Genomic DNA, 14,808 nt, shown 5'->3' on the forward strand with positions numbered 1-14,808 from the left:
TCAGCTCCGTGCGGTTCTCCAGGCTACGAGGCCCTGTCCTGACTGGCAAATCACGTTTAGGTACCTACGCATCTGCCTACATCTTTTTTCAAGAAAAGTTAAGTGGAATATATGAGTATGACTTAAGCACTGCCTGACTTTCTCCCAAGCGAGATTTCAAACTCTGAGAACTAAGGTCACATCTAGCGGACAAAAGAGCAGAAGTTTTTAGCTGGTGGTGGCTCACGCCATTAAACCCAGCACTGGGGAGGCAGAGGCAGGAGGATTTCTGAGTTCGAGGCCAGTCTGGTCTACAGCGTGAGCTCCAGGACAGCCAGGGCTAAACAGAGAAACCCTGTCTCAAAAACAAAAATTAAAAAAAAAAAAAAAGAGAGAGACAGAGAGAATGAGAATACGTTTTTGACTTAAAAACCAGGCCATTGAAGGAGAGATGGTTCAGAACACTAGTTCCTGGGAACTCAGTGCCTTCTTCTGACCTCCATGAACACCAGGCAAAACACTCATATATGTAAAATAAATATGTCTAAAAAGTTTTAAAACACAGACAAAAAAGTTATCCTTATTTCTAAAATTTTGGCAAATGGTTTTTATTTACAGCATTTTTTCATGGCTGGAAACACAGTCATTTTATTTATCTTAAATTTGTTAATATAGTCAAACAAAACGGGGTGTTTTATTATACAGTGTTGATAGATTCAATTTGCTAATGTTTTATTGAGGAGTTTTACAACTACATACAAAAACACTTCCTTTTTCTTTTTTTTTTTTTTTTTCTGACAGTGTTGTCTGGGTTGGCACAGACAGTCTTGGTGTCAAAATAAAATAGAAAGTGGATCATATTTATATCCTTGAAAATGTTATGCAAAGTAGATTTATTTCATCTTTAAATTTTGTTGGAATTCACCCACGTTTATTACTATGAACCCAGAAATTATCACTATTGCTTTGAACAGCTTTTAAACTATTATTATCTTTAATTGCTTGAAATCTAATAAAAATTTCCATTCTTTCATGGTTATTGATTGTATCTTTCAAAGAATTGTCAGGTGTGTCTAGTTTTCACATGAAACCACTATTAATAACAAAACCACTGTTAAAATAACCAACATCTTATAAAGTACATTTGAGAACATATTTGACATTATTGATAGGAAATATATAAATATATCATACAACAAAATAAGGAGGCAATGAGTAGTTTAAAAGGGCCAAACTTGAAAGGATATTTCTTCAAAGACAATGAAAAAGCATATCATGTGCTCAATATTTGTAACTATCAGGGAAATGCAAATGAAAATGACAAAGAACCCAAAGTCTTCACATTCATTGATGACTATTACCCTTTCCTAAGAGTGGGACTTTAAAATTACATATTCACCCTGGATCAACTTGTGTCATTTAATAAAGAAATATATTTAGGAAATACATATACTCATATAACAAAATCTAATTTAAAAATGACTGTTGAATTTTGAAGGCCGCAAAGAGAGGCATATGGAACAATTTGGAAGAAGGAAACGAAATGAGAAAATGATATAATTATAATTTCACAAATACAATAAATAATAAATAAACTTTACTTTCTTATATATCTAGTAATTTCATATGTACATCCTCAAAGGTATTGGAAGAAGAAACTTGAACAAGTATTTGCAAGGCAATAGGCATGTCAATATTATTCATAATAATACAAACATGGAACTAAGTCAATTTTCACTGTACATATGAGTGGATAAGCAAACAATGACATGTTCTATTAGGAGAATGCTGTTTGTTCTAAAATGGAGTGACAGCATAGTAAATACAAAATGAATAAAACTTGAAATTTTGTGCTAGAGAAATAATATGACACAAAAATACAAATGCACTGTTCCATTCATAGGATATAGTTAAAATAGTAAATTAATTGATATAGAATCATAGTCACTAGAATTTTAGCAGACAGGAGAATGTGAAATTGATGGTCAATGGCAAAGCAACACTTGGAAATGAAAAAAAAAAAGCTGTGAAGGTTGATTTTTACTCACTTTTCATAATAATATAAATTCTTTTAGTGCCACTGAACTGTAAATTAAAAATGGATGACATTATGAATTTTATGTAATGATATCTTTACTATGCTAGAAAAACGTGTAGTACTCTCCAACTCAGGTCTCAGTACAAAATTTTCGCTGAAGAAATGATATATCACTTGAGGAAAGGAGGGAACTAGAATGATGGGAGGAAAAAAAGGACAGAAGCACCCCAATTGTAGGTAAGGCTTTACATTCATTTTTATTTTAATTCAGCTGTGGGGGCCCACACTTACCCCTACACAGCATTTCTTGGATACAGCCAAGGCTCTTCTGTCCTCCTTTGGAAGGCTACCTAGACTGATAGGGTACAGTCATTTTGATTTTTGAATGGAGCTTTAAGGGATCTATGGTTCCCTTTGTCATAACATTCCTTCTTCCTCATTCTAGCAAGAAAGTGATCAGAAAAATAATTAAGCACTCCTTGTACTATGTGTCCTTCTAGCCCTGTCACTAAACAATTATGTTTATAATGACAGATAAGACCTCAAGGGACACTTAATTAGCCATCATTTACCACTTGAGTGAGAACATTCTCTGATGAATTCCTGGGGAGCCACCACACATCTCCTAACCTATGTTAATAGTGTCATGATGCCCTGTTTCAGAACAGGGTCCTGATCAACATCTCATCTCCAACATAAAAAGCTATCCAGAACAGAAATAGAGGGCAGAATTTGAAAGAGAGTGCAATGAGAGTACATGGAAGAGATGGCAAGATAAAAAAAAAAACTATATTTCAATTTCAGAATATCAAAATATATTTTCAAATCCCATCATAAACTATACCGTGTACATTGCTTTATTCTACCTTTAAAGTTTGTCTGCTGTGGTATCATAGATTCTGACAGAATATACACAAAGGAATATCAGGTGTTTCTGAGACTGTTGACTGTGGAAAAAACTATCTTGAAAATAGATTTATGAGAAAATATGTGGAGGAATTTTAGGTTTATGGTGAAAAGATTCCCACCTCCAGATCCTCTTGACTTAGCCTACAGAGAGGAAGATGATAGGTATCTCAACCATCCCCACCCGAAAAGTTTTCTCTGTCAAGAGTTCCTGCTGGGAGTCACATGGACATGTTTTTCCTACAAGCAGGATCAGTTGCTGCACCTTCATGCCTCTCCCATTTGTAAACTCTCTTTTATTGGATGCTTACTAGTATGATGATGTTGGGTGGCATTTCCCCTAATTTCCTACTAGGCTTCATTTTAAGTAATCTCTCTCTCTCTCTCTCTCTCTCTCTCTCTCTCTCTCTCTCTCTCTCTCTCTCTCTCTCTCTCTCTCTCTGTGTGTGTGTGTGTGTGTGTGTGTGTGTGTGTGTGTGTGTGTGTAAAGAGGTAGAAAGAATAGAAGAACCAGAGGAGATGAGGACACATGAAATCAAAGCCTTCAAAAATCGATAATATCAATATCAATGCACATATGAACTTACGGAGACTGGGACAATATACAAAGATACTGCACAGTCTGGACCAGGTCCAGTGTGTATATATTATGACTTTCAGTTTAGTGTTTTTTAAAGGATTCCTGAGTGTGTGACCAAGTGGTTCACTGGTTCTTATGCCTTTTCTCAAGCGATTTTCTTTCTGTTTACTTGCTTTATCCAATTCCAATATGTTAGGATTTCTTTTATCTTATTTTATTATCCTTTAGAAGCCTGTTTGGCTTGTAAAGGGAGACAGAAAGGGATCTGGATGGGAGGGAAGGTAGGGAAGGATATGTAAGGAGGTGAAGGAGGGAAAAACAGAATATACTATTTGAAATAAGAAATTTATTTTCAAGGAAAGAGAAAACAATTCAAAAGAATTTGTGTGTGTGTGTGTGTGTAAAATAAAATTAGAACACGTCATTCTCTAGCCTCCATACAGCCACTACAGTGGTGAACTCACTGAAACTATAGCTGACTGCACACAGTCCAGCAGTCAGCCATCAGTCAGTCCAGAGCAGAGGATGAGTTCATGGAGCCTCCACTCTATTTCTGTTTTATTTTTTTTTGGGGGGGGGGTTTCGAGACAGGGTTTTTCTCTATAGTCCTGGCTGTCCTGGAACTCATTTTGTAGACCAGGCTGGCCTCGAACTCAGAAATCTGCCTGCCTCTGCCTCCCGAGTGCTGGGATTAAAGGCGTGCGCCACCACGCCCAGCTTCTGCTCTATTTCTGAAGTGCAGGTGATTTGGGCAAAAGAGAATTATTGTCTTCAGTTGTTTACCCACTGCTGAACCCACAAGACTCCTCTGCAAACCTTTAAAGCCATGACCCTCAGATGATTCAGACTGATTTCAAGAGTTCACAGAATGAAATAGTCATGGATATGAAAATGAGATCAGGGCAAGGAAGGGTGGAGAGAAGAGCTGGGGAGAAAGTGGTTACTATGATTGCTTACATGTGTGGTACTGCTAAAAGCTTAATTCATGAAAGATTTTAAGGGTAAATAGCCATAAATGAAGACAGTCCATGTCAATCTCAGGTCTTAAGTACACACACACACACACACACAGAGGTCTCAAGTACACACACACACAAATACATACACACACACAGGGTCCAAGTACACACACACACACACAAATACACACACAGGTCTCAAGTACACACACACACACACACACACACACACACACTCACATATACATGTATGAATATGTCCACATAATAAAAAACCACTAAGGTAAGTTACTTCGTTGAAGCATCCATGTCTTTAGTTATGCTTTACTCATTCCCAAGTTCTTATTTTTAATAAACTCCAACTCTGGCTTAAAAAACAATTAAAAAATAATCTCATGGAGAGGGCTGGAGAAATGTCACAGTGAATTAAGTACTTGTAGCATAAGTATGAAGATCTGAGTTGGCATCCCCTGCTTTCATGTAAAAACCTAGCTTGGCAGTGAATGCCTGAAATAGCAGAACTTGAAGGCAGAGACAAAATGATCAGGGGGTCCTATGGTCCAACGAGTCTAGCTAAGTGGTCTGTTCTAGACTCAGCAAGCAACTCTGTCTCATGCAATAGAGAGGAGAATGACTGAGAAATAGACCTTGAGGTGATCTCTTCCATGACGCAAGTGTGTGTATGTGTGTATCATCCATCCATCCATCCATCCATCCATCCATCCATCCATCCATGCATCCATGCATCCATCCATCCATCCATCCATCCATCCATCCATCCATGCATTCAATAAACAAGCAAACCCTGCAGAATCAAGCCTTGTGGGGAAAATGTACTAGAATCAACATCACTCTGTGTTTCTTTGACATAGAAGACCTTGGATGTAGATTAGCACTTAATTCTTGAGGAGGGATATTCTTAGGAATTCCTTTCTACTTGCCCCTGGAAGCACTGCATGTGTGGCTGCTCTGTCACATATGTCAGAGACCGCAGAAGAGAGGTTCAGTTTTCTCACTTATGAATATCTGAATGATTAGTAGCCTAACAATGCCTGAAAAAAGTGAGCTTGAGCTGACCACCAGTCTGGCACCATGCAGGCCCTGTCGGTTTTCCAGTATTGGGAGCAAACCTGAGACTAGAAGAGCCTCCCCTGAATCTGAGGGTCCTGAGTAGGAGTGAGAGTGAGACAGATGACCCTTGCCTTGGGACACTCTGGTGGGCCAGTAGAGGAGCAAGCAGATCACCTCCAGTTCTGCACAACCCAGGCCTGCGGATGGGTAGACCAGGTCCCAAATGACCCCTGTCTGATGCCACAATTCGGGAGCAAGATATAGCACTCCTGGCCACTCCCTAGACAACACCAGACACTAGGACCTCGGGTGCTTCTCAGAGGATCAAGTAAGTGGTGGAGAAATGGAAGAGAAATAGAAGGATGTGGGCATAATGAAGAGAGGCAGAACTGGAGACATGAAAATGGTGAGGAATGGTTTGATATGAGTGCCCGTAATTCCACCTGGGACCATGGTGGGGTCCTGGGCCAGTGCTTCCACTGAGAACCACACCTCAGTCTGTACCCTGAAGCAGTAGGGGTCTGTTACCACCAAAGTCCAGATGGATGTCCCTGATCTGTGCTGTCACAGGGGGAAATACTGATGTCTGAGGCATTTGCAGAACAGGCCCAAGCCCTTGCCTGGGCATTCTAGAAGAGCTGACCCTGGTTGTAGAAGAGCAGAGAGCTAACCCCTAGCCAGCTACAGTACTCGAATGGCTGTGCACATTGCTGAAGTTGTAGGTGAGACAGGCCCCAAGGATAGACAGGAGTGAAAGGAGGCCCTACCACTTGTCTCCCATGCAGTGGCATGGATGAAGGAGAGATACACTCCTTCCTCCTTACCCTGTCCCTCAGCAGCTGCATCATTTAGTAGAGCCGGCCCTGCACCTCAACTGTGCAGCACAGTAGAGCTGGCCCTTGATGTGAGGATTGTGGGTGAGCTAGCCCCCAGGGTATGAGTGTGGGAGAGTCAGCCCTCCTCCTGTTCCTAGTTCCTTGGCACCTATGGCCCCGAGGTCATGAGTGGTAGAACTGGCCTTAGCCCTCACTGGCTGCAACACTCCAGCTGGCTGCAACAGCCAGCTCAGATACCTCTCAAGCCCAGATCCAGGGCTTTGAGGTGGCCTACCTCAACAACTACTACATCACTGAACTTCTGAAGTGCACAAATTAGCTAGTCCTACAGATCCAAAACTTTGTTGACATAAAACTCAAACAGGAAAATTTGACAACATTTAAAATGGTGCGGTATAAACCCAGTCTCATGTAAGTGTGGTCAAGTAAAGAGCTGACACAGCTTATCAACTGTGTGAAAGAAACCCCAGATAAGAAGCCATAAATACACAGTCTCCTGTGGCCTTAAGCACAAGACTCCTGCAAGGAGCCTCCATGTTCACAGGCTGGAGGGCAGGTTGGAATGTCAGTTCTGCAGAGATTGGAACTTCCTAGGTTCAGAGGCCACATATCATGGGCAGGTTTTCAACCTCAGAAACAGCCATTCCTTGCCACACGCTGCATCTGAACTTGCCTCTTAGAATAAAAGGTTCGTAGAAGCTATTTACTTTGAACTAACATCTTGGAAAAATAAACAAACCCCCCTAGAAGCTATCAACATAGCAGACCACTAGCTGTCAAATGAACATCAGCTTAGGATGTCAACAGATAATGATTTAGACATATATGAACCTTCTCCCACCTCTATGTATTTGCTTCTCCGGTTACCAACCAATGTAGTCTAAATTTGCCTTGATTTATGACTTTATTTCTTTATGCTGTAAGCATGCACACACAGACACACACACACATACACATTCACACACACACACATACACACTCAAGCTGTAATCATAGACAGACAGAGACATACACACACACACACACAACATACACACACACACACAATACACACATGACACAGTTTCTTTTCCAGAACAGGGAATTTGAGATAAGGTAGATATGTGTTTCCATGCCATGGTCATGCATAATGCTCCAGCACTAAATACTCTTTAATCCCTTTAAGGTGAGACCTGTGTTTGCTTTAAAGTAATGATAACAACAGCAACAATAACCAGGAAACTCTTTCACTTCCAGTAGTATAGAAAGTTTTATTCAATACAGAAAATGACCTTAAGTTCTCCCCAGAGGCCACCATGTTCCCCTCTCTCAATGTTTTGAACAAGGTCCCTTCCTTCCATCCAGTATTGCTGTTGTCTTCTGGTGCACATCAGGGCTGTACCACAAGGTGGCACTAAGACACAAGAAGCTTAGTGTTCATAAAGATCTAAAGAATAATCTAGGTGTTGGGGATGTATGTACTGGGTAGCAGAATTCTCTTCTTGCATGGACTCAGTAACAGCAAAAATGTTCTGGCATAGGAGTGTCCATCAGTAGCATAGACTTTGTGGAGCACGCTTTTACAAACTCAGGGTTTATGTTGTCCACACCCCAGACATGAACGTATAATGATTCCTTAAAAACCCAAGTTAACCGGGCATGATACTGCACAATTTTAATTGAAACACTCACCATACATAAGTAGGCAGATTTTTGAAGAACCTGAGGGCAGCCTTTCGTCTATAGCAAATTCCAGGCCACTGAAGACTCTGTCTAAAAATTCAGTTCATAAACCTTAGTGCAAAATTTAATTATTCTCAAAACCCCAATAGGTGTAAGGCAAGACCATTCGGTCAGGTCTCCACTGCAGTAAGAATTATCTAATCCTAATTGCTTCTAAGGAGAAAAGACACACCTTTGCTCCTAGTGTGCAAACCTCCAGTCCTGAACGGTTTGACTCTGTGGCTTTTGATTTTGCACCATTTGGTTTGAGTGCACAATAGAGCAAAACTCTCTCTCATGGTTAGGGAGCATAGGCTAAAAGAGGCAGGACAGGGTCCCTACGCCCTTCCCTTCAAAAGCACACGTCTGATGTCATAGGGCTCTGGCAAAGCCTTGCCTATGACAAGTAAAGATACCTTGTTTACCTTCTTCCAGAAGTGTTACCTTGACAACAGAGATTCAACAAATAGATCATTGGAGAATATCCAAGGTTCAATCCCATATATATGCTAGAGTTGTTTATGCTGAGTGTCCACATTACAAAAGGCTAGGTGTTCCGGGAGACCCTTGGGAAAAGGCAGCCTGTGTCAGGGAACACAGGAGGAGAGTGAGCCGATAGAGATGCTCCCTCGGGACCTGGCAGCTGTGTGCAGAATATACTAGAGAGGAAGAGACTCGGAATGATTGCAGAAATTTGGAGCAACCTGTGAAAGGGTGGGATGTTGGAGAACAAGCACTCTACTGCCTGGGAGAAATCTCTGTCATGTGCAGAGCTCACTCTGCGCCTGAACCAGGGAACGGAATGCAGGTTTGGGGATCATCAGCAAACAGATCTGTGGTAATGTGCCCGGAGATTTACTGCTCAGAACCGCTGTTACAGTGAACAAACCATTTTTTTAGATATTTAACTGGAACCAACTTACAGGACTCAGCTGTGATGCCACCTAGTGGCCAGAGTCAGAATTTTACCTCTGAGAGGCTGCACAGCTGACTGTAGCCTGGACAGAGACCAAGAGAAGGAACAAGTAGGGATGGTATCAGTCTGAGCTTTAGGAATGTTTTCAATCACTAGAAGGGTTTGCTTTTGACCATCCATTTCTAGGACATTTAGCTTCAACGGGCAAGCCGAGCACTTTCTGTAATGAGAGAACGTGTACTTGGTAATGTATGATGCTAGAGGAGACACTATCACAGGCTCAAACAGGAGGGCATGTGCGCAGTCATGCTAACAAAACATTTTTAATGCATTTTGTTCCTCCACAGCACTGAATACAACGAATGCTTTTTCAATGGTCTGTTTATCCAAAATATTTGTGTTAATCTACTCACAATTTTGTGACTTTTTAAATTGTGAAATTATTATTTGCTTGACTACAGAAGTTTAAAAACCTGATAAAATGATCTCTTAGAGTGAAGTCATTTTCTCAGAGTCCCAGTTCCATCCTCCTGAGTCAAATGAGATTCTTTCCCTGGAATGACACACAGTCTTCTGATACAGTGTTGTAGTCTACACAGAGTTATGTCTTCCACATATCCAACCCGTCTTCCATTAGTAGAACCATAGCAAACATCAAAGTTATTCTTTTCCATTTAATATTCTCACAATTCATCTGTAACTCACCAGTGTTTGTGTTTTGACATAGTAAAAATGTTGTATGAACTACATGATAAAATTACCTCCTCTCCTCCCTGTTAGTGACTGAATCTCAGAGATAACAGACAATAACCCAGGAGTTAGAATACTCTTGCATGTATGTTTCCCTTGTTTGATACAATCCAATGTTATTATACTGTTTGGATGTAGTTTTAATTTCCAATAATATTACTACTGTGACATAGAACTTATAAGTTGATTTCTTTAGAAAAATTTCATACTACCTGAAGGGAGATTTACTAGTAGTTCCTACAGCTGTGATTCCTTTCAGAGCCCAGAGTGAAGGGAAACCCGAAAAAGCTTTACAGGAGGTGGGGGTGTGGGTGAGCTCCAGTTTCTCCAAAGTCTTGAGACATGTCAAGAAATTAATAAAAACCACAATTTAAATGGAGAAGAGTAAAAAGTCCAGAATCTTATGTTAATAAGGTATCAAAAAACCCACATTTTTCTAACGTGTTAAATTTGCCCCAAATCAGCACCTCATTCTGATAATCTTAACTAGTACTGACTTGAAGTCCTGCTGACCACGTGACGTCCATTTCTTATTGTTTCTCCTAAGGAGAGCACAGATAGGTACACTAAAGCACCATGTCATTGGATGTCTGGAATTCAGTGTTTTGGAACCAAGTTTCTGAGTCTTGGGTTCATGGCAAGGGCTCCTTCACATACTGCCTCTGAGGAAACCAAAGTAAAGATCACAAAATAAGAGCATGGCTGATTGAGTCTATGACCCTGATTGGCACATTCTGCAACAGATCACACTTGATAAACAAAACACAGGGTTTGCTTAATTGCTGCTCCCTCACAGCATGGGATGCTGGAGGTAAATTCAACACATCCATAATCCCCAGTACCTGACTCCTCAGCCCTTTCAGTACCAAAGCAACATCACATCAGGACCTCAGCCACCTGCTGCCTACTGAAATCATTAGAGTGTAACTGACATCATCTACTTCACAGATTTCCATTCTTTTCATGAAATTAGGCTCAAGTTCTCAACCCTTATACAAGAAAACGTAATAAAACTTCCTATAAAAAAACTCCCTAAAATAGTAGAATATTTTTAGCTGTATAGTGTAAGCATTGCATACCTTAACCATGTAAACTACTATGTACAAATGGAAGTTGCCCATTGTATGTGGTAATGCCTTCTCCTGTATATGAAACCATGCAATCTGCTTCTGAACTCCATAGATTAGAACACTCAGTACCTCACATGATGCTACAGAGAGTGAAAGTTACAACACCCGATGGGAGAAAGTGTTTGTAAACCATATGTCTAATATAGTGAGTGTCTGACAGGGTCTCTAACAGGCCCAGACCATTGCAAACATGGTGCCTGCAAGTCCTCCACTCTCCTTCTCCCCGGCTAAATCATTAGATTACATTTATTTATTAGTATAACGTTTATCTGTTTGTACACGGAATTATTTACTTACTTTATGTATATAAGTATACTGCAGCTGTCTTCAGACAGAGAAGAGGGCATCCGATCCCATTACTGATGGTTGTAAGACACCATGTGCTGCTGGGAATTGAACTCAGGACCTCTGGAAGGGCAGTCAGTGCTCTTAACAAGTGAGTCATCTCTCCAGCACTAGATTACATTCTTATCATTAGGCACCAAGGTCTGTTCCCTTATTTGGACACCTTCCTATTCCTAATGCATTCCTGAGTCTCATCCCTAGGGTCTGGCTGTCAATCACTAAGGTCTAGCAATCAAATGTCATTATTGGGTACACTGATTAAAATGCCCAGTCAGGACATACAAACCTATCTTAGCACAGACTTCCCCATTTTCTGCTCACAAACTGCTCCCAATGAGACACCTGCTGTTTTTGCCTAATTCAGAGGCAGCCCTCCTCCCCCTGCCTGCCCCCTTTCCAGTCAATGAATGGCCTTTGTGCTGAGAATTTTGTGTCTGGTTGTGTCTGCTCCGAGGTCCCTTTTCATGTCAATATCCAGAATGTGTAAACAAAGTATCAACAGTGAAGAAATTATTTTATGGTTGTTTTTATGGGGGAGGTGTGAGGGGTACAGGATGGCTCAAGCCATTTTATCCAGAGGGTTGAGTGTGGAGAGAGGGATTGGAGGGACTCATGCAATCAGACATCCTTGTAGGGAGAGATGTCAAAGATTATGGAGCTGCCATCTCCCCATTGTGATCACATTTGGCCCAGACCACCAACGTGATTTTAAAAATATGGATGAAGGACTCAGTTACACATTTCTATAAGATATTAAAACGACCAATAAGTACATGAAAAGACAGTATCATTCAGAGAAGTGAATGTCCAAACTGCACTGTGCTTGGCCTCAGACCCCGATTTTGCTATTACATAGAAATAAAAATAAAAACCAAGAGCTCCTTTCAACATTCGTGCAGCACCTAAAAGGTTGAGAGTATGCAAACAGAATAAGGTATAGTCACCAAGGACAGAAGTTCTCAATTATAACGTGAATAAGTTCTGCAGGTCTAATGTATAGTATAGGGGTGGTGACAGTTGGAAAAAGTGATCTGCATTATACTCAAAATTTGTTAAGACATCAGGAATATATTCCTGTCACAAAGAGCTAGCTCTATGGTTCAATGGATGTGGTCAGTAGCTCTGATGAGATAATCATTTCACTAGGTATACATACATCACAGCAACTCTCGACATCACTTATACGGATACATTTCTACTCATTTTTATACAGCAATGAAACTGAGAAATAAAACAGTGATTGAATATTAATTACCATCAGGCTACACATTGTGACTGGCCTGCCTTGCAATTCCTAACCAGGGCACAGAACAACAGGCAAAGTTCCTGTACTGAAATGTGTGCTCATCCTTGTCAAATACTCTCTGTGTTCACATCACCCAGGTGAAGTTAACTTCCTATCCATGCCTTTTTACAGGTGAAAACTTGAAAAATGGAGGCCAAAAGGACCTCTAAAATTCGTGACTACACTGTCAGTGAGGGAAAGAAATTGAGGTTGTATTCAGTCCACTGTTCTGAACTGTGGGAAAATGTCCTGAACTTACTGAGTATTGAAAAATGGGTTGACAAAGGAATGCACATTAAAAGTAACTGTCAGTATATGGCTGAATTTAAAGCTAGAGAGAAACAAGATTGCCCCCTTGGAAGAAAATAACAACAACAAAAAACAAAACAAAACAGCAACATCAAAAGACAAATCTAAAACACCTTTGCAATTGGGGGACAGAAGTGGAGTTGAGAGTTCCTGGGACATTTAGGATCTCAACAGAGAGTCAAGTAATCCATTTTTGATCTTGTATCTTTATAGACAGAAAGAAAAACAGAGAGACAGACACACACATTGAGACACAGCGAGAGACTGGGAGACAGAGAGAGAGAGACTTTGAGAGACAGAGAATGAGAGGGCATGAGCAAGAGTGACTGAGAGATAAAGAGCAAGAGAGTGAGAGAGAATGAGAGAAAGTGAGTACAAGAGGGACAGAGACAGAAAAGACCCAAGTCTGCAGATGTAGATGGCAGAGGATAAAGGGGCTGAAAAAAGGAGAGAAGACAAGAATCAGAACAGATTCAAAGAGCACTACCAAAACGAACAGTGATTGGAACCCAGAGACAGGGAATACTAAGGTAGGCACAAAATTTGGGAAAAGCTACACATCTAGCATTTGACCTGAGCAATGGTAAGATTTTTTGAGAGAGACCTCGTTGACTGTCCTGGAACTCTGTATATAAACCATGGAAAGAGAGAACTGGCATAGATGTGCCTGCCTCTGCCTATTGTGTACTGGGATTAAAGTTGAGCCACAAAGCCCTGCAGGAAGCTATTTTAAAAAATACTTCTGCTGAGTTGATGGCTAGGCAACTCTAAAGGGTAACATCTCTATGTGCAGGTTTCACTCTGGGAACCCAGGGCAAATATATAAGAGGGCTACCTTGTAAAAAAGATTTTCTCATACACTTGTATGTATACATGTGAGTGTTTGTGCTAGAAACTGAAACTAAGGTGTTTCATTTTTATCACTTCTTCACCTTATTTTGAGACAGGGTCTCATCCTGAATCTGCAGCTCTCTATTTTTGCTGCAGTGCCTAGCAAATGGGTCCTGGGGTCAACCTGTCCATATCAGTCAGCGCTGGAGACTCAGGGACACACTACCATGAGAAAAGAACTGGAGGGAAGGTAATGGGGATATATTCACTTCAAACATATTATATCCATGTACACATACCAAATAAAATGTCAAAACAGGGACCCATGCACCCAGAAACTCCACCCAACCAGTGGAATGAATTTCTTCTGTTCTGGTGCCCTGAGCAGACCTTGGGCTCGAACTCCACAGCCAGTCCCACAACACCCAGAGGAAGCTGCATTCCCAGGTGCCCAAACATGCCCAGGATCATAGGATCATAGGTAAGGAGGACACAACATCTGCACCAACACCGGAAGTAACTGTGACCAGTGGGACCCAGGCACCCAGGAACTCTCCCTGACCAGTGGCACGGGTTCCTGCTGGCCTGGGGCAGTGTCCTGACCAGTCCTTGGGAGCTAACTCCGAAGCCAGTCCCACAACATCCTGCAGCCACACCTGACATCCTGACGTCAATCCCTCAAAGTCACATGGCAGAAAGATAGAACCAACTCCTGCAAGTTGTCTTCTGAACTCCACATATGTACGTGTGCCACATGCACAAGTTTAAAAGAAATATCTTTTAAATAAATGGTACTTTCTTGCGTACTAAATGTGACAAATTATTGAAACGCATTGATAGATGGTACAATCACAGACACACACACACACACACACACTTAAATCACCACTCAAAAAATAGATTTAATTATGGAATTTTCAAAAACTTATTATTCATTTTTATAGGAAATCACAGTGAAAAGACTGACCTTTTAGAGACCTCGGACTTTTAATGTACTGAAAAAGTTAAAGACTGGTATTTTAAAAAAATCATACTCTGTTTGATTGATATATATATATATATCATATATATATCAATATATATATCAATATATATATATATATATATATATATATATATTGGGGATAAATAAAAGTTATAGTTTAATAGTTATGTGTGTCAAGTTGACAAGG

General features: G+C 40.6%; 1 pseudogene; it reads left to right on the forward strand.

Annotated features, from left to right (window-relative positions):
- Window positions 1-5,398: 5,398 nt before the first annotated feature.
- Window positions 5,399-5,512, forward strand: LOC147004569 (small nucleolar RNA SNORA17; annotated as a pseudogene).
- The last annotated feature ends 9,296 nt before the right edge of the window (window positions 5,513-14,808 follow it).

The sequence above is a fragment of the Mus caroli genome, unplaced genomic scaffold, assembly GCF_978045245.1.
Source record: "Mus caroli unplaced genomic scaffold, Mus_caroli_1 scaffold_5, whole genome shotgun sequence".
NCBI lineage: Eukaryota > Metazoa > Chordata > Mammalia > Rodentia > Muridae > Mus > Mus caroli.